A 15,934-nucleotide genomic window follows, 5' to 3' on the forward strand; every position below is an offset into this window, starting at 1 on the left:
AAAGCCAAAGGTGATCGTGCTAGGGGTAGCAAGTAAGATTGTCATAATTGTGGAGGGTGCCCGCACGGACCCTATCATTATCAAACTTGTGACCCAACTACCGGTAGCTAACACCAAGACTGTCCCATAGAATTATGAGCAAGTGAGAGTGACCTATAAGGGGAAGAAAGTGAAAGAGAAAGTTAACGAGGCCCAGGGATTAACTTATTTGGGGAGATGCTTTACCTCGGATGAGTTAAGGAAAGCTAAAACACTCAGAGACAATCCAGTTCTAGTGAAGAAACCGGTCACTGAAGAAGAGGCGGAGGAGTTTTTGAAAAAAATGAAGGTACAAGATTACTCCATCGTGGAACAGTTGAGAAAGACTCCTGCTCAGATTTACCTGCTATCACTGTTGATCCATTCGGATGAGCACCGCCGGGCCCTGATGAAGATTCTGAATGAAGCTCATGTCCCCAACAAAATCACAGTGAACCATTTGGAGAAGATTGCTAATAAGATATTTGAGTCTAATAGGATCACATTCTCAGATGATTATTTGCCTCTGGAGGGTACGGAACACAATCGAGCCCTCTATCTCACAGTCAATGTGAAGATTCTGTGGGGAGTGTTAGTTGACAATGGCTCCAGTGCAAACATCTACCCTCTCTCTACTCTTAACAAGTTAAAAGTCGATGATGAGAGGATTCACAAGAACAGTATATGTGTCCGAGGTTTTGATGGAGAGGGAAAAGAAACGGTTGGCAACATCATGTTCGAGTTGACAATAGGACCAGTTGAATTTACCATGGAGTTCCAGGTGCTGGATGTGGTTGTTTCTTACAATTTGCTGTTGGGTAGGCCTTGGATATATACTGCCAAGGCAGTTCCGTCTTATCTACACCAGATGGTGAAGTTCAAGTGGGATAGATAAGAAATCGTCATGCATGGCGATGAGAACTTATGTGCGTTCAATGATATATCTGTCCTGTTTATTGAAGCTGAAGAAGATAAGGGGTCGTGGGTCTATCAAGTTTCCGAAATAGTGTCGGTCGAAAAGGTTCCAGAAGGGGAATACATTCCAGGTCCAAAGCTAGCTTCTGAAAACGTCATGGTAACGACTAAAATGTTAAAAATGGTTTTATGCCGGGCAAAGGTCTGGGTGCATCTCTGCAAGGTATCGTACAGCTAGTGTCTTTGCAAGAAAATCTGGATACATTTAGTCTAGGTTTCAAGCCTACAGGGGATGATGTGAAAAAGGTTAGAAAACTGAAAAAGAAGGCATGGTCTCTCCCTAAGCCAGTCCCACGTCTCTCCAGGTCTTTCATCAAGGCAGGGGTCGTGAAGCGTCCAGTGGCAACAATTCCAAAGCCTGTGGTTGATTTTGATAAGGAATTGGTCAAAAGGTTCCGGAGTCTGTTTGATGAGGTGAACATGGTAGAAATCGGGGAAGGTTACAGCAAAGCAGACGTGCAGTTTATTAGGCCAAAAGTGAAGCTTAACAATTGGGATGCTACTCCTCTCCCTACCAGGAAAGAGTTTTGGTAGTTTGCTTTGTTTTCCTTTCAGTTATCCGGATTATTCCAGGGTTGTAATTCATATTTTTATTTTCCGTCTGTTTTAATGGACAAACCCTTCTATCCTTTATTTTCAATGAAATGCAATTTCCCTTTTCCATTATTCCTGATAGTGTCATTTTCTTTTCTTTCTTTGTATAGTTCTTTTTATGTTGGTTTCAATGACATGACATGCATGAGGAATCTTCGGCTAAGTCTTAAAAGCCAATCTAACTCTGAAATAATAATCCAAGAAATAGAGCGTGATGATGAAATAGAATATGATGAAGATGAAGCATTTGATGAAATTAGTAAAGAGCTAAGTCACTTTAAAGAGAAACCCAAGCCTAATTTCAATGAAAATGAAGCAATCAATTTAGGGGATCCAGATAATATCAGGGAAACCAAGATAAGTGTACATTTGAAACCACAAATCAGGGAGAAAATAATCAAAGCACTGTTTGAATATAAAGACATTTTTGCATGGTTATATGACGACATGCCAGGTCTAAGTACTAACTTGGTGGTTCACAAATTTCCCACTGACCCGGCATTCCCTCCCGTCAAGCAAAAGTTAAGAAAGTTTAAAACTGATATGAGTGTGAAGATCAAGGAAGAAATCACAAAGCAGTTGGACGCAAAGGTCATTCGAGTCACGCGATACCCCACTTGGTTAGCTAATGTTGTACCCGTGCCAAAGAAGGATGACAAGACCAGGGTGTGAGTTGATTGCCGCGACCTCAACAAAGCAAGTCCAAATGATAATTTTTCATTGCCAAATATCCACATTTTGATTGATAACTGTGCCAAGCATGAGATCGGGTCTTTTGTGGATTGCTATGCAGGGTACCACCAAATCCTGATGGATGAGGAGGATGCAGAAAAGATAGCATTCATCACACCCTAGGGAACTTATTGCTATCGGGTAATTCCATTTGGTTTGAAAAACGCTAGAGCAACTTACATGAGGGCAATGACTACCGTGTTCCATGACATGATACACAAGGAGATTGAGGTTTATGTAGATGATGTGATCATAAAGTCAAAGCAGCAGTCCGACCATGTCAGAGATATGAGGAAGTTTTTTCAGAGGCTTCGCAGGTATAATCTTAAGCTTAACCCCTCCAAGTGTGCATTTGGCGTTCCGTTTGGAAAACTATTGGGATTCATAGTTAGTCGACGAGGCATTAAGTTAGATCCATCAAATATCAAAGTTATCCAAGATTTACCACTACCAAGGAATAAGACTGAGGTTATGAGTTTGCTCGGGCGTTTAAACTATATTAGCAGGTTTATTGCTCAGCTGACGACAACGTGTGAGCCCATCTTTAAGTTGCTGAAAAAGGATGCTACGGTCAATTGGACTAATGAATGCCAGGAGGCATTTGATAATATCAAGGGGTATTTTTTAAACCCACATGTGTTGATCCCGTCGGAACCCGGGAGGCCTTTAATTCTTTATTTGATAGTCTTGGATAATTCATTCAGTTGTGTGTTGGGTCAACATGACATCACTGGCAGGAAGGAGCAAGCCATCTATTATCTCAGCAAGAAGTCACATCCTATGAGGTTAAGTATACTCCCCTTGAAAGGACATGTTGCGCCTTGACTTGGGTGGCACAAAAGTTGAAACATTATCTGTCATCCTACACTACTTACCTCATTTCCCGCTTGGATCCTTTAAAATATATCTTTTAGAAGCCTATGCCGACAGGAAGACTTGCAAAGTGGCAGATTTTGCTCACAATGTTTGACATCATCTATATGACTCAGACCGCGATCAAATCCCAAGCGTCGCCCGTTCATTTGGTCGAGAACCCGGTGGATGAAGAGTATGAACCATTGAGAACTTATTTTCCCGATGAAGAGGTAATGCATATTGACGAGGTTGAGAAGGTTGAAAAACCAGGTTGGAAACTTTTTTTCGATGGAGCCGCTAACATGAAAGGTGTCGAAATAGGGGTTGTGCTCATTTCTGAAACAGAGCATCACTACCCTGTTACAACCCAACTTCATTTCTATTGTACTAACAACATGGCTGAATACGAGGCATGCATTTTAGGATTAGGGTTAGCTGTAGATATGGGAGTCCAGGAAGTCTTAGTCTTGGGAGACTTGGATCTTTTGGTGCACCAAATTCAAGGAGAATGGAAGACTCAGATTTAAAGCTCATACCGTATCGACAATGCTTGCATGATCTTTGTCAACGGTTTCGATCAATAGAATTCATGCATATTCCAAGGATCCATAATGAGGTTGACGATGCTTTTTCCACCTTAGCATCAATGTTGCACTATTCGGACAAAGCTTATGTTGACCCTCTGCATATTCAAGTTCGTGATCAACATGCCAATTGTAATGTGGTTGAGGAGGAACTTGATGGTGAACCGTGGTTCCATGATATCAGGGAATACATTAGGATGTGGGTATATACAATACAGGCCTCAGGTGATCAAAAGAGGACAATTCGACGTTTGGCTAGTGGATTTTTCTTGAGCTGGGAGATCTTATACAAGAGGACTCCAGATTTTGGACTGTTGAGATACATAGATGCTAAACAAGCCACGACTATCATGATAGAAGTGCATTCTGGGGTTTGCGGGCCATATATGAGTGGGTATGTTCTGGAAAAGAAAATTCTTCGAGCAAGGTATTACTAGCTCACCATGGAACGAGATTGCATTAGCTTTGTGTGTAAGTGTCATCAATGCCAGGTACACGGAGACTTGATTCATTCTCTGCCATCTGAGTTGCATACAATGTCCGTACCGTGGCCCTTTGTTGCTTGGGGCATGGATATCATTGGACCAATTGAGCTCGCGACATCAAACGGGTACAGGTTCATTCTAGTGGCCATCGATTATTTCACTAAGTGGGTTGAAGCTAAGACTTTCAAATTTGTGACCAAGAAGGCAGTGGTCAATTTTGTTCATTCAAATATCATTTCTTAGTTCGGAATCCCAAAGGTAATCATCACGGATAATGGTGCTAATCTTAACAGTCATTTGATGAAATAAGTATGCCAACAGTTCAAGATTACGCATTGAAATTCCACTCCGTATCGCCCCAAGGAAAATGGAGCTGTTGAGGCAGCCAACAAGAACATAAAGAAGATACTTTGGAAAATGGTGCAAGGTTCCAGGCAATGGCATAAAAAGTTGCCCTTTGCTTTGCTGGGTTATCGCACTACTATTCGCACTTCAGTAGGTGTAAATCCTTATTTATTGGTATATGGTACTGAAGCAGTGATACAAGCAGAAGTTGAAATTCCATCCCTTCGGATTTTTGCTGAAGCCGAAATTGATGACGATGAGTGGGTCAAAACCCGTTTAGAGTAATTAAGTCTGATTGATGAGAAAAGACTGGCAACAATGTGTCATGACCAGTTGTATCAAAAGAGAATGGCAAGACCATACAACAAGAAGGTGTGTCCCCAGAAATTTGAAGTGGGCCAGCAAGTACTGAAACACAACCTTCCACATCAGGCTGAAGCGAAAGGCAAGTTCACCCCAAATTGGCAGGGCCCGTTCATTGTAACGAGAGTGTTGTCCAATAGTGCTTTGTATTTAACAGATGTATAAGGCAAATGTGTACATATGGCTATCAAATCTGATGCGGTCAAAAGATATTATGTATGATTTCTTTGGTTTGTCTAATTGTTGTTTGTACTTGGCATATTTTGAAGATTGGAATGACTAAGACATTTTATTCTGTTATCTAAACACTTTATCCTTTGATACCCCTTTGAGCCTTATTTATTTTCTTTCGTACCCCTCTTTGGAATTAGTAACAAAGTTCAGAAACACAGATATAAAATGTAAATAAATAAGAAAAAGAGGAAAAGAGAAAAAAAAAGAAATTGAAAAAGTAAGTAAAGAAAAAGAAAGAGAAAAGAGAAGAAAAGAAAAAAAAGAGGAAAAGAAGAAGAAAAAGAAAAGATATGTAACAAAAAACAAAGCAATTCCTATGTCATGAACTACGTTCGACCTGATTCCTTTAAAGGATACGTAGGCAGCCTCACGATTCGGTCCCATCAAAATAAAACTCAAAAGTCCCCACGCAAAGAAACTGGGGTAGAAGTTGCAGTTTCGTAAGAAATCTGATTCCAAAAGTTGTAATTTTGAATCCATTCCAGTTGTTTGTTTTGAGCCTATATGATATACTTTGTTTCTAACCATATCCAAAAGCCTACATTACGGTCCAAGAAATACCTTCCGATCAATATTTGAGAATTCCAAGTCGAGCAAGATCGAGGTATGATTCGCATCAGGGGCAACACTACGTTCTGCACAAAGAAAATGAATAAATGAGAGAGTCCTATTGGTGAAAACCCTCACGGGCACCGTAGGTTGATGGAAAGATGAGAGAAATTAAAATGAGAGAGATTTGTTGGCGAAAACCCTTCACGGCGCCGCAAATCGAACAAGGTTGGTGACTTTGCAAAGAGATTGGAATATGGAAATCCCGAGGCATAAAGTATGACAACTGAAAGGTGATTGTTTGAACATGCTAGGTCGATTAATCCGAAATGCATGTCATGATCATTGGTGCCAGTCGCCTCACTCAGATAAGTCTTTCCTTTTCTTTCTCAAATAGTCTTCCTGTTTCGAAATTTCTTCTCTATTCCTAACTCTCGAAGTCATTGCATTTTATTTTTCTTTTGGGTTATTTCTCTAAGGCTTTTTAATGTCAGACCTATTTAAGCAAGTAAGAAAGGATTTCAAAGCTTACTACGAGCTTCTAAATTGCACAAAGCAAAGTGCGGCTAAAATATACTAGAAACTGCATGATGCAAAATGAAAAATAAGGTGTTAGTGAAAGTTCAAGTGGTCAAGTGGTTTGTGAATTTTGTGGAAAATACAAAGGTCCAGATTGGAAGGACAGAAATGTAAAACAGCGGGTTGAGTGCAGAGCACTCGGGTCATTCAGGGTCCTGTGGTTGAGATTCAGTCAGAAAGTCAAACAATTTTTTGCCAGTCCAAGGTAGTTAGTCAGAACAAAATACGACAGTGGAAAGGCCACCTTCAGCAAGAATGCCGCAAACTAACCACCACATTTTCAAACTGATAAAATTTTGTTTGATTGAAACAGCGACAGAAAATTTCGTTTGTTCCGAAGGAACCCTCTGTGAGGAAAGCATGTACCGAACAAGTTCAACCGTAAATCTTCAGAACCCTCCTGGATAATGGGATTTGATTTAAAAAAAAAAACTTTAGGGCCCTCTGGGATAATGGGGTTAAATTTTAAAAGTTCTCAGGACCCTCCTGGATAATGGGACCTAGTTAAATTTCAAGACCTTCATAGATAACAAGATTCGATTAACACTCACAGATGTTCCCAGTACCAAACTGGGGCAAAAAGTTTATTTTGTTTTGTCTATTTTTTGTAATGGCAGGCGCCCACCTGGAGAACAAGGGAATACAATTCAAGTTTTGGTAATCAGGCGCCCACCTGGAGAGCAAGGGAATGTAGTTCAAGTTTTGGCAATCAGGCGCCCACCTAGAGAACAAGGGAATCCAATTTGAGTTTTGGTAATCAGACACCCACCTAGAGAACAAGGGAATACAGTTCATGATTTGGCAATTAGGCGCTCACCTAGAGAACAAGGGAATACAGTTCAAGTTTTGGTAATCAGGCGCCCACCTGGAGAACAAGGGAATACAGTTCAAGTTTTGGTAATCAGGCGCTCACCTGGAGAACAAGGGAATATAGTTCAAGTTTTGGCAATCAGGCGCCCACCTAGAGAACAAGGGAATACAGTTCAAGTTTTGGCAATCAGACGCCCTTGGAGAACAAAGGAATACAGTTCGAGTTTTGGCAATCAGGCGCCCACCTGGAGAACAAAGGAATACAGTTCGAGTTTTTGCAATCAGGCACCCACCTGGAGAACAAGGGAATACAGTTTGAGTTTTGGTAATCAGGGGCCCACTGGAGAACAAGGGAATATAGTTCAAGTTTTGGTAATCAGGCGCCCACCTGGAGAATAAGGGAATACAGTTCAAGTTGATAATCAGGTGCCCACCTGGAGAACAAGGGAATACAGTTCAAGTTTTTGGCAATCAAGGTGGGGAACAAGGGAATACAGTTCAAGTTTTGGCAATCAGGTGTCCACCTGGAGAACAAGGGAATACAGTTCAAGTTTGGTAATCAGGCGCCCACCTGGAGAACAAGGGAATACAATTCGAGTTTTGGCAATCAGGCGCCCACCCGGAGAATAAGGGAATACTGTTCAAGTTTTGGTAATCAGGCGCCCACCTGGAGAACAAGGGAATATAGCTCATGTTTTTGGTGACCAGGCGCCCACCTGAAGAACAAGGGAATACAGTTCAAGTTTCGGCAATCAGGCACCCACCTGGAAAACAAGGGGAACTCATTTCAGAATTCGATTCGAGTTAGAAACAACAGAAATTCGCCTCGAGAGTGCAGTTCAATAGTTCAAGATGCACAACAGAACTGCAGAAGCGGCAAGATCAAGTTTGAAGACATATAGATAGGATTCTTGTAATTGCTAGATCATAGTGTAGCCTAACTACTTTTTATTTTTCGGTGTAAGAAGGGGCTCAACAAGCAGTAGCAACAGCAGCAACAGTGAAATCACAGCTTCTCAGTAGTCCCAGCTACCGAAACTTCCCGAACTACACTGAACTGATTCCTTTATAGCCAAGGATATGTAGGCAACCTCGAGAGCAAGGTTCGGTCAGATCTATCAAAAAATTCTTCACACGGATTATTCAAACGGGCAAAAAATACTTGTATCCGCTCACTTTATCTTTGCCCAAAAACTCTTTGTGTTCTGAGCAAAGAGGGGCAGTTGTGAGTACGTGATTTTTGTCCTATGTGAAATACTCCTACAAATCAAAGAAATAAATTCTTCCAACTGTTTGCAATTTTATAGGATTTTTTGTAGGAATATGTGTTAATTGTTTGCATTTCTGTGCATGTTTACTTTTATTAAAATCATGAAAAAATACATAAACACCATGCATTGCATTGAGATTTTGTTTTCATTTTTTAGGACTAATTAGTAAATTAGGTGTCTCATTAAAAACGAAAATCACAAAAATTGGCTTACTTTTATATTTTTTTAGCTTTTAATTCTAGATCAGTAGTTTTTTCTCTTTTAATTTAGGATCAATTAATTTTTGTAAATCTTAGGATTTGATAATTAGTTTGATTTCACAACTTAGATTAATTGAGGGTTAAATTTAGGATTTTTATTAATTAAGAAAAAGAAAAAAAAGATTAAAAAGGGAATTGAAAAAAGGGGTTTGGTCTTAAGTTTAATTTGGGCTAATGTTTGCTGAAGCCCAATTATTTCACCCCAAACCCACCCAAAATTTGAGCCCAAATACCAAATTACCCGCCTCAGCCCAGACCCCTAACTCGTTCCCTCTGACCCATCCCGTTTCCCTCTTTAATATATAAACCTCATATAACATTTCCCCCAAAACAAACCCTAAACCTAAAAGACCAAAAACGGCGCTAAGCTACTGTTCATCGTCTCCTTCATCTGAGCCAGCCCTAACTCGCCTGAAACTTAGGCGAGTTCACTCACACACGGGCCCCATCTCTCCACGTCTCTCTAATCCTAACGGATTTCTGACAAAACGAGAATATTCCCTTCGGATTTGCACGTTTTTTTGGACTCTTGAACGATTTGTTGGATGAATGGGAGCCGTAGATGGATGAAAATCAATCCATGCCTTCCATTTGTCCCTAAAATCGTTTACAAACGGATTGAATTCTTCGGATTTTTGGCAGAAGGTTCGAGAATATTATAGGCTTAATATATAAGGTAAGTATTTTCTTGGTGAGGGGTCAGAGATTTTTTTCAAAAGACTAGGGAGGTAAAAGTTCTAGGGTTCTTGGAGTTTCCTTTTCCTCAGAATCTACAATTTTTAGTTGGCATTTTCAGAAAACAAAAGAAAATAGTATGAGTTTGATTCCGTTCGAGCTTTACTTCATTTCAAGAGAAAATAAAAAATCACCAAAACAAAATTTTTAGCATTTTCTTCTCTCTTGATTTCTGATTCCCAAAAATGGAGTTGGATTAAATTTTAAGTTGGAGTTTGTGGTTGGCTTCGTAATTCCGGCGCTGTTTTGATTTCTGTCCGAATTTTTCGCGATTTGGATTTGGCTTGCAATTTCTCTCGATATTGTTGCTGTTGTCAATTGTAATTTTGGAGCGAAACGTTGTTTCTTTTGTTATTGTTGAAAGAATTTCTGATTTCAGGTTCATTTCTTCTCCATTTATCTATTACTCGATGATTCTGTGTCATTGGGTGTTTATATTCCATCATGATTTTGTTTAAATCTTGAAAGTCATTATCTGTTTCTTCTGTTTAAGTGTTGAGCTCTTTTGGCCTTGATTCAGGTCTGTTTGTGTTTTTGTTTATTCTATGTTGGATGATTGATTGTATGCACTGATGCAATGGCTGCTGTTGTGTAAACTCGTCCAATTTGTTTTGTTAAATTCGAGCATTGAAACAAGTTCATGAAACCTTAAAAGCTAAAGCCTGCTTGTTTGATCATCCTTGTTGGTCTAGCTGAAGTTTGAGCACTAAGTAACTTGTGTGCTTGGTTCATTCTTGAACTAGTGAGTCGACACACATTTAGCTTCACCTCTAGGCAACAGAAGTTAATGTTCATGTTTCCAACAGTCATTTCTATCACTGAACTTCTTAAACAGAATTTAATATGAAGCTTGTGTAGTAGTGTTGCTTTGTTCTTTGAAATCAGTTTGTATTATTTAGTCGAGCTTGTTTAAGTTTTTGGTATGAAAAATGTTCAAGAATCTCCCTCCCTTTCTCCTAAATAGTTTAAGCGTCATAGGCCACACTTCATCCTTCATGTCATAGTATCTACCTTCATAGTGAAATCATGTTGAAAATGTTGGATCATGTGAGATTTTGGAGTTTCTAGCATCACGTGAGCTATGTGACTTTTTATCCATTCTAACCCCTTCTCAGTTTCTTCAATGCTTGGGTACATTTTCAATGTCGAGTCTTGAAATCCCCTGCTTATTTGCTTGGTTTTACTGCTTATTTGTGCTGATTTATTGTTTATTGGTGTTATTTTAGATTTAATAAGTCTGAATCATATTTAATTTAAAGGAAGTAGGTTGGTAATAGTTATTTGTAATTGTTCATGTTATATAGAAAGGATTAAGGGAGATTAGCAACGAAACAGTGATAGAATTTGGGGGGGGGGGGAAGCAAGAAACTAAATTTCTATATGACCTACACAGACTTGATTTTTGTGGGTGTCTTCTAGCTTCAAGTGGTATACATTGATTTTAAATTTTGATTATTGATCAATCAATTTATATATTATGATCTTGTATGTTCTGATGTTTGTGGTTTCCATCAGGTCATCTGTAGGAAGTTATTCTATGTGCTTATCATTCGTTTTTACTACCTTAAATTAAATTACTTGCAGAACATTCATCGATCTGCAGTAATGTGCAGGAAATCTAAAGTGTAAGGTTGTAAGTCTGGACTGAAATTTAAAGTGATTCGCATTTTGCGTTTGGACTTAATATTGGTTTATCTTGTTATATCATTCGTAGTTTACTTTAATCACGTAATTAAATCACCGCAACTACGGGTATGGTTCCCATGACGTGGTTGTGATACTTAATTTCAAATTAGTTCTAAATATGAATATCCGTAGTTCACTTAGTTGAATGCTTTTCCTTTAATAAAATTGAGGTGTGCCATCCAATCACATAATCTATGGTCCTCATATTAATTATCTTAAATAGTGTAGAAAGGTGCCTTGAACTTTCGTAGTTTGCTTTAGGCGCATTAATTAAATAAAATTGTCATAGCTTTGCGTACGGTTCCCATGACGTAGTTGTGATGCTTAATTACTAAAATCCGGGGGCACATTTATGTGACCTGGCCATAATTTAATCTTGTTAATAAAATAAATACGTTGTGGATTGTGGGTACGGTTCCCGTGACATGATTCACAACGTTAATCAAATAATTGATTGTATAACAATTGGATTACTAAAAGCGGTTTAAAGGGAATAAAAATGCACATAGGTTTTAAGAATGTTTTAAAATCAAATAAATAGGCCAATAATAATAGTTGAGCAACCTTGCTAAAATTACGGAACTCGGAAATGCCTAACATCTTCTTCCGGGTTAACAGGATTCCTTACCCGAATTTTTGTGTTTCGCGGACCATAAATAAGAGTCAAACTTTCCTCGATTTAGGATTTTAAATCGGTGACTTGGGACACTATAAATTATCCCAAGTGGCAACTCTGAATTTTAAATAAAATAATCCCGTTTCAATTGTCACTTAAATTGGAAAAAACTCCCTTATACCCCCTTTTGGGGGTGGTAAAAAATAGGTGTGACAATTGCATCATATAGCGTCAGTATGATGACCCTCTTTTCTTGTCCTTAAGGATACAGTTCAACATGGTGATGCCAAGGAGGTAACTATTGGGGATGATGGGGTGTTGCGGATGCAGGGTCAGATTTGTGTGCCCAATGTGGATGGTATACATTAGTTGATTCTTGAGAAGGCCCATAGTTCGCGGTATTCCTTTCATCCGGGGTACCGCAAAGATGTATCAGGACTTGAGACAACACTATTGGTGGAGGAGGATGAAGAAAGATATAGTGTGGTTTGTAGCTCGGTGCCTAAATTATCAGCAGGTGAAGTACGAGCATCAGAGACGGGGCGGTTTGATTTAGATGCTTGAGATTCCGGAGTGGAAATGAGATCATATCACCATGGACTCGTAGTTGGGCTCCTACAAACTTTGAGGAAGTTTGATGCTATTTGGATGATTATGGATCGGTTGACCAAGTCCGCGCATGTCATTCTAGTTGGGACTACTTATTCTTCGGAGCGGTTAGCTGAGATCTACATCCACGATATTGTTCACCTTCACGGTGTGCCGGTGTCTATCATTTTAGATCAGGGCACACAGTTCACGTCGCAATTCTAGAGAGAAGTGCATTAAGAGTTAGGCACACGGGTTGAGTTGAGTACTTCATTCTACCCTTAGATGAACGAACAGTTCGAGTGTACTATTCAAATATTGGAGGATATGCTACGCGCATGTGTCATGGATTTTGGGAGTTCTCGGGATCAGTTTCTAATGCTTTCATAGTTTACCTACAATAACAGCTACCAATCGAGTACTCAGATTGCTCTATTTGAGACCTTGTATGGGAGACGGTGTCGGTCTCCAGTTGGTTTGTTTGAGCCGGGTGAGGCTAGTCTATTGGGTACTGACTTGGTTCAGAATGCTTTGGACAAGGTTAAGTTTATTCGGGATCGGCTTCGCACGGTGCAGTCGAGACAGAAAAGCTATGCCGATCGGAAGTTTTGTGATGTTGCTTACATGGTGGGAGAGAAGGTACTGCTCAGAGACTCACTTATAAAAGGTGTTATGAGGTTTGGGAAGAAGGCTCTGTATATTGGGACTTTTGAGGTGCTTGAGAGACTTGGAGAGGTGGCTTACAAGCTTGCATTGCCACCTAGTCTATCGAGTGTGCATCCAGTGTATCATGTTTCCATGCCCCGTAAGTATTTTGGCGATCCGTCTCATGTTTTGGACTTCATCACGATTCATTTGGATGGTGATTTGACATATGATATGGAGACGGTGGCCATTTTAGATCGGTAGGTTCGGAAGTTGAGGTCAAAGAATATAGGTTCAGTGAAGGTGCGGTGAACAGGAAAGCCAGTCAAGGAGGCTACTTGGAAGACTGAACGGGAGATTCAGAGCAGATATCCATGCCTATTTGAGACTCCAGGTATGATTCTAGACCCATCCGAGGACGAACATTTGTTTAAGAGGGGGAGGATATAACGATCCAACCGGTCTTTTTGAGTAGTACAACCTTTTTCCCTCGTTTATTGCTTATTCTATGCTCATTTATTATTATATGACTTGTCGGGGTGGTTGGTTTGGTTCCGAGGATGCTTCGGAATAAATTTGGACACTTAGTCCCAAGGTTGGAAGCCTAAGTTGAAAAATTTGACCAGATATTAACTTATGTGTAAATGGCTCCAGAATGGAGTTTTGATAGTTGGAATAGCTCTGTATGGTGGTTTTGGACTTAGGAGTATTTCCAGATATTGATTTTGATACCCGTATATAATTTTGGCTCGAATTGGCAAAAGTTGGAAAATAGAAGTTTGGGGAGTTGAGAAGTTCGACCTAGTGTTGACTTTATGGTTAATGGACTTGGATTTTGGTTCCGAAAGTTGGAATAGGTCCGTTGTGTCATTTATGAATTGTGTGTAAAATTTGAGGTTAATCGGAGTTGGTTTGGTATGTTTCGGCATTAGTTTTAGAAGTTTGATGTTCATAAGTTCATTAGGCTTGAATCGATGCATGATTCATGGTTTTAGTATTGTTTGATGTGATTTGGCGCTTCAACTGAGTTCGTATGATGTTTTAGGACTTGTTGGTATGTTTGGTTGAGGTCCCAGGGGCCTCGGTGTGATTCAGATCATGTTCGGCATATTTTGAACCTTGAAGAACTACTAATTTTTCTGTTGCTGGTTTCCTTATACGCATTCGCGAGAGAGGTCTCATTTTCGCAGAGAGTGTCTGGGAGGCAGGTGAAAATTGTTCTTCGTAAAAATCTGGAAAAATTGTGCATCACGATCGCGAGGGGAAGCTCGCATTCATGTAGAAGGATGAGGCCGGCTTGGGCACCAGGCCTTAAGTCTTCGCATTCGCGAGGGAGCCTTCGCGTTCGCGTAAGAGGATTTTTAGGCAGTTGAGTTTTGTGCTTCGCGAACGTGAGGCACTTTTGCGTTAGCGAAGAAGGACATCTGCGCAGAATATAAGATTTCAAAAACGAAGGTTATAATAAAATTTCATAATTGGACTTTGGGAGCTCGGATTGAGGCGATTCTTGGTGGGATTTTCAAGGAATTGATTGGGGTAAGTGATTCTAACTCGTATTTGGTTAATGTACAAAAATATATCATTGTTTTTATGATTTAATTAGTGTTTTAGGATGGAAAAATTGGAGAAATTATAGAAACTTCACAGGCTATAATTTGACGATTTGAAGGTCGAGTTGTGATCGGAGTTGAGTAATTTTGGTATGGTTAAACTCGTGGTTGAATGGTTTTTCGAATTTTGTTAATTTTGTTGAATTGTGAGATGTTGGCTTAGGGTTGACTTTTTGACTTTTGTTAAAAAAAATCGCTTTGTCATATGAAATTGATTCCTATAGCTTGTATTGATTGTATCGAGTGTTTTGTGGCTAGATTCGAGGCGTTCGGAGGCCGATTTGCGTGGCAAGGGCTTATTGGAGTAGAAATTGCACGATTTGAGGTAAGTAACACTTCTAAACTTGCTTCTAAGGGTATGAATCCATGAATTACATATTATGTGATTGGTGTTGAGGTGACACACATGTTAGGTGGCGGGCGTGTGGGCGTGCACTGTAGAAATTATGACTCGATCGTTTTTGTGGAACTGTGTAGTCATATAAACCTATTATTTTCCACGTATTCTCCATGTGTTGGAGAAATTAAGCTGTGATTCATATTAGTCTTAGGCTATATGTCGGTACTGTTGGGTCCTAAAGAGGTCGTGTTGTTGTTAAATTACTTTCTTAATTTGCAATTATGTACTCCGTCACATCTATCATTTGAATATCATATCTCAATCTCTATTGTCATTTATTGATACATCATATCATCATTATTTGGGCTAATTGTCATAATATTTGTGAGCCCGAGAGACTGGAGAGATTGATGACTGAGTGAAGTCGATGGACTGATTGTGAGTGATGCTTTATAGGATCAGACGACATGCCACAACATACTTTATTGATTCATGCCATTATTGGCTTATTTTAGCGCTTGGGCAGGATCCGCTCCTCCAGATTTTGACTTACAAGTAGTGAGCACAGATATCTACTGAGTGCGAGTGCCGAAGGATTGGGATGACTGAGTAACTGTGAGGATTGAATGACTATGAGGACTGAGTGAATTGATACTCCGAGAGTATGCATATGATTTTATCATTGTATTGCATTACAGTTGACATGCATAATTGACATGCATATATATATATATATATATATATATATATATATTGATGTACCATTCCTCATTTTAGTCACATTTGGCATATTTTATCCGTATTAAGCTCAAATTGTTAAACTTGAAAGCACGTCTATATTTCTGTACTTTTAAATTCGGTATTTGGATTGTACCTATTGAGCTCGTCACTGCTTTCAGCTCAAGGTTACGCTTGTTAATTATTGAGTATATTAGATCGATTGTATTCATGCTATACTCTGTACTTCGTGCGTAGATCCAGGTACTTCCTGTTAAGGCGGTTGCTAGCTTTGGAACTTTATCTGTTGGAGACTATCGAGGTAGTTGCCTTGGCATCCGCA

The sequence above is a fragment of the Nicotiana sylvestris genome, chromosome 3 (assembly GCF_000393655.2).
Source record: "Nicotiana sylvestris chromosome 3, ASM39365v2, whole genome shotgun sequence".
NCBI classification, from domain to species: domain Eukaryota; kingdom Viridiplantae; phylum Streptophyta; class Magnoliopsida; order Solanales; family Solanaceae; genus Nicotiana; species Nicotiana sylvestris.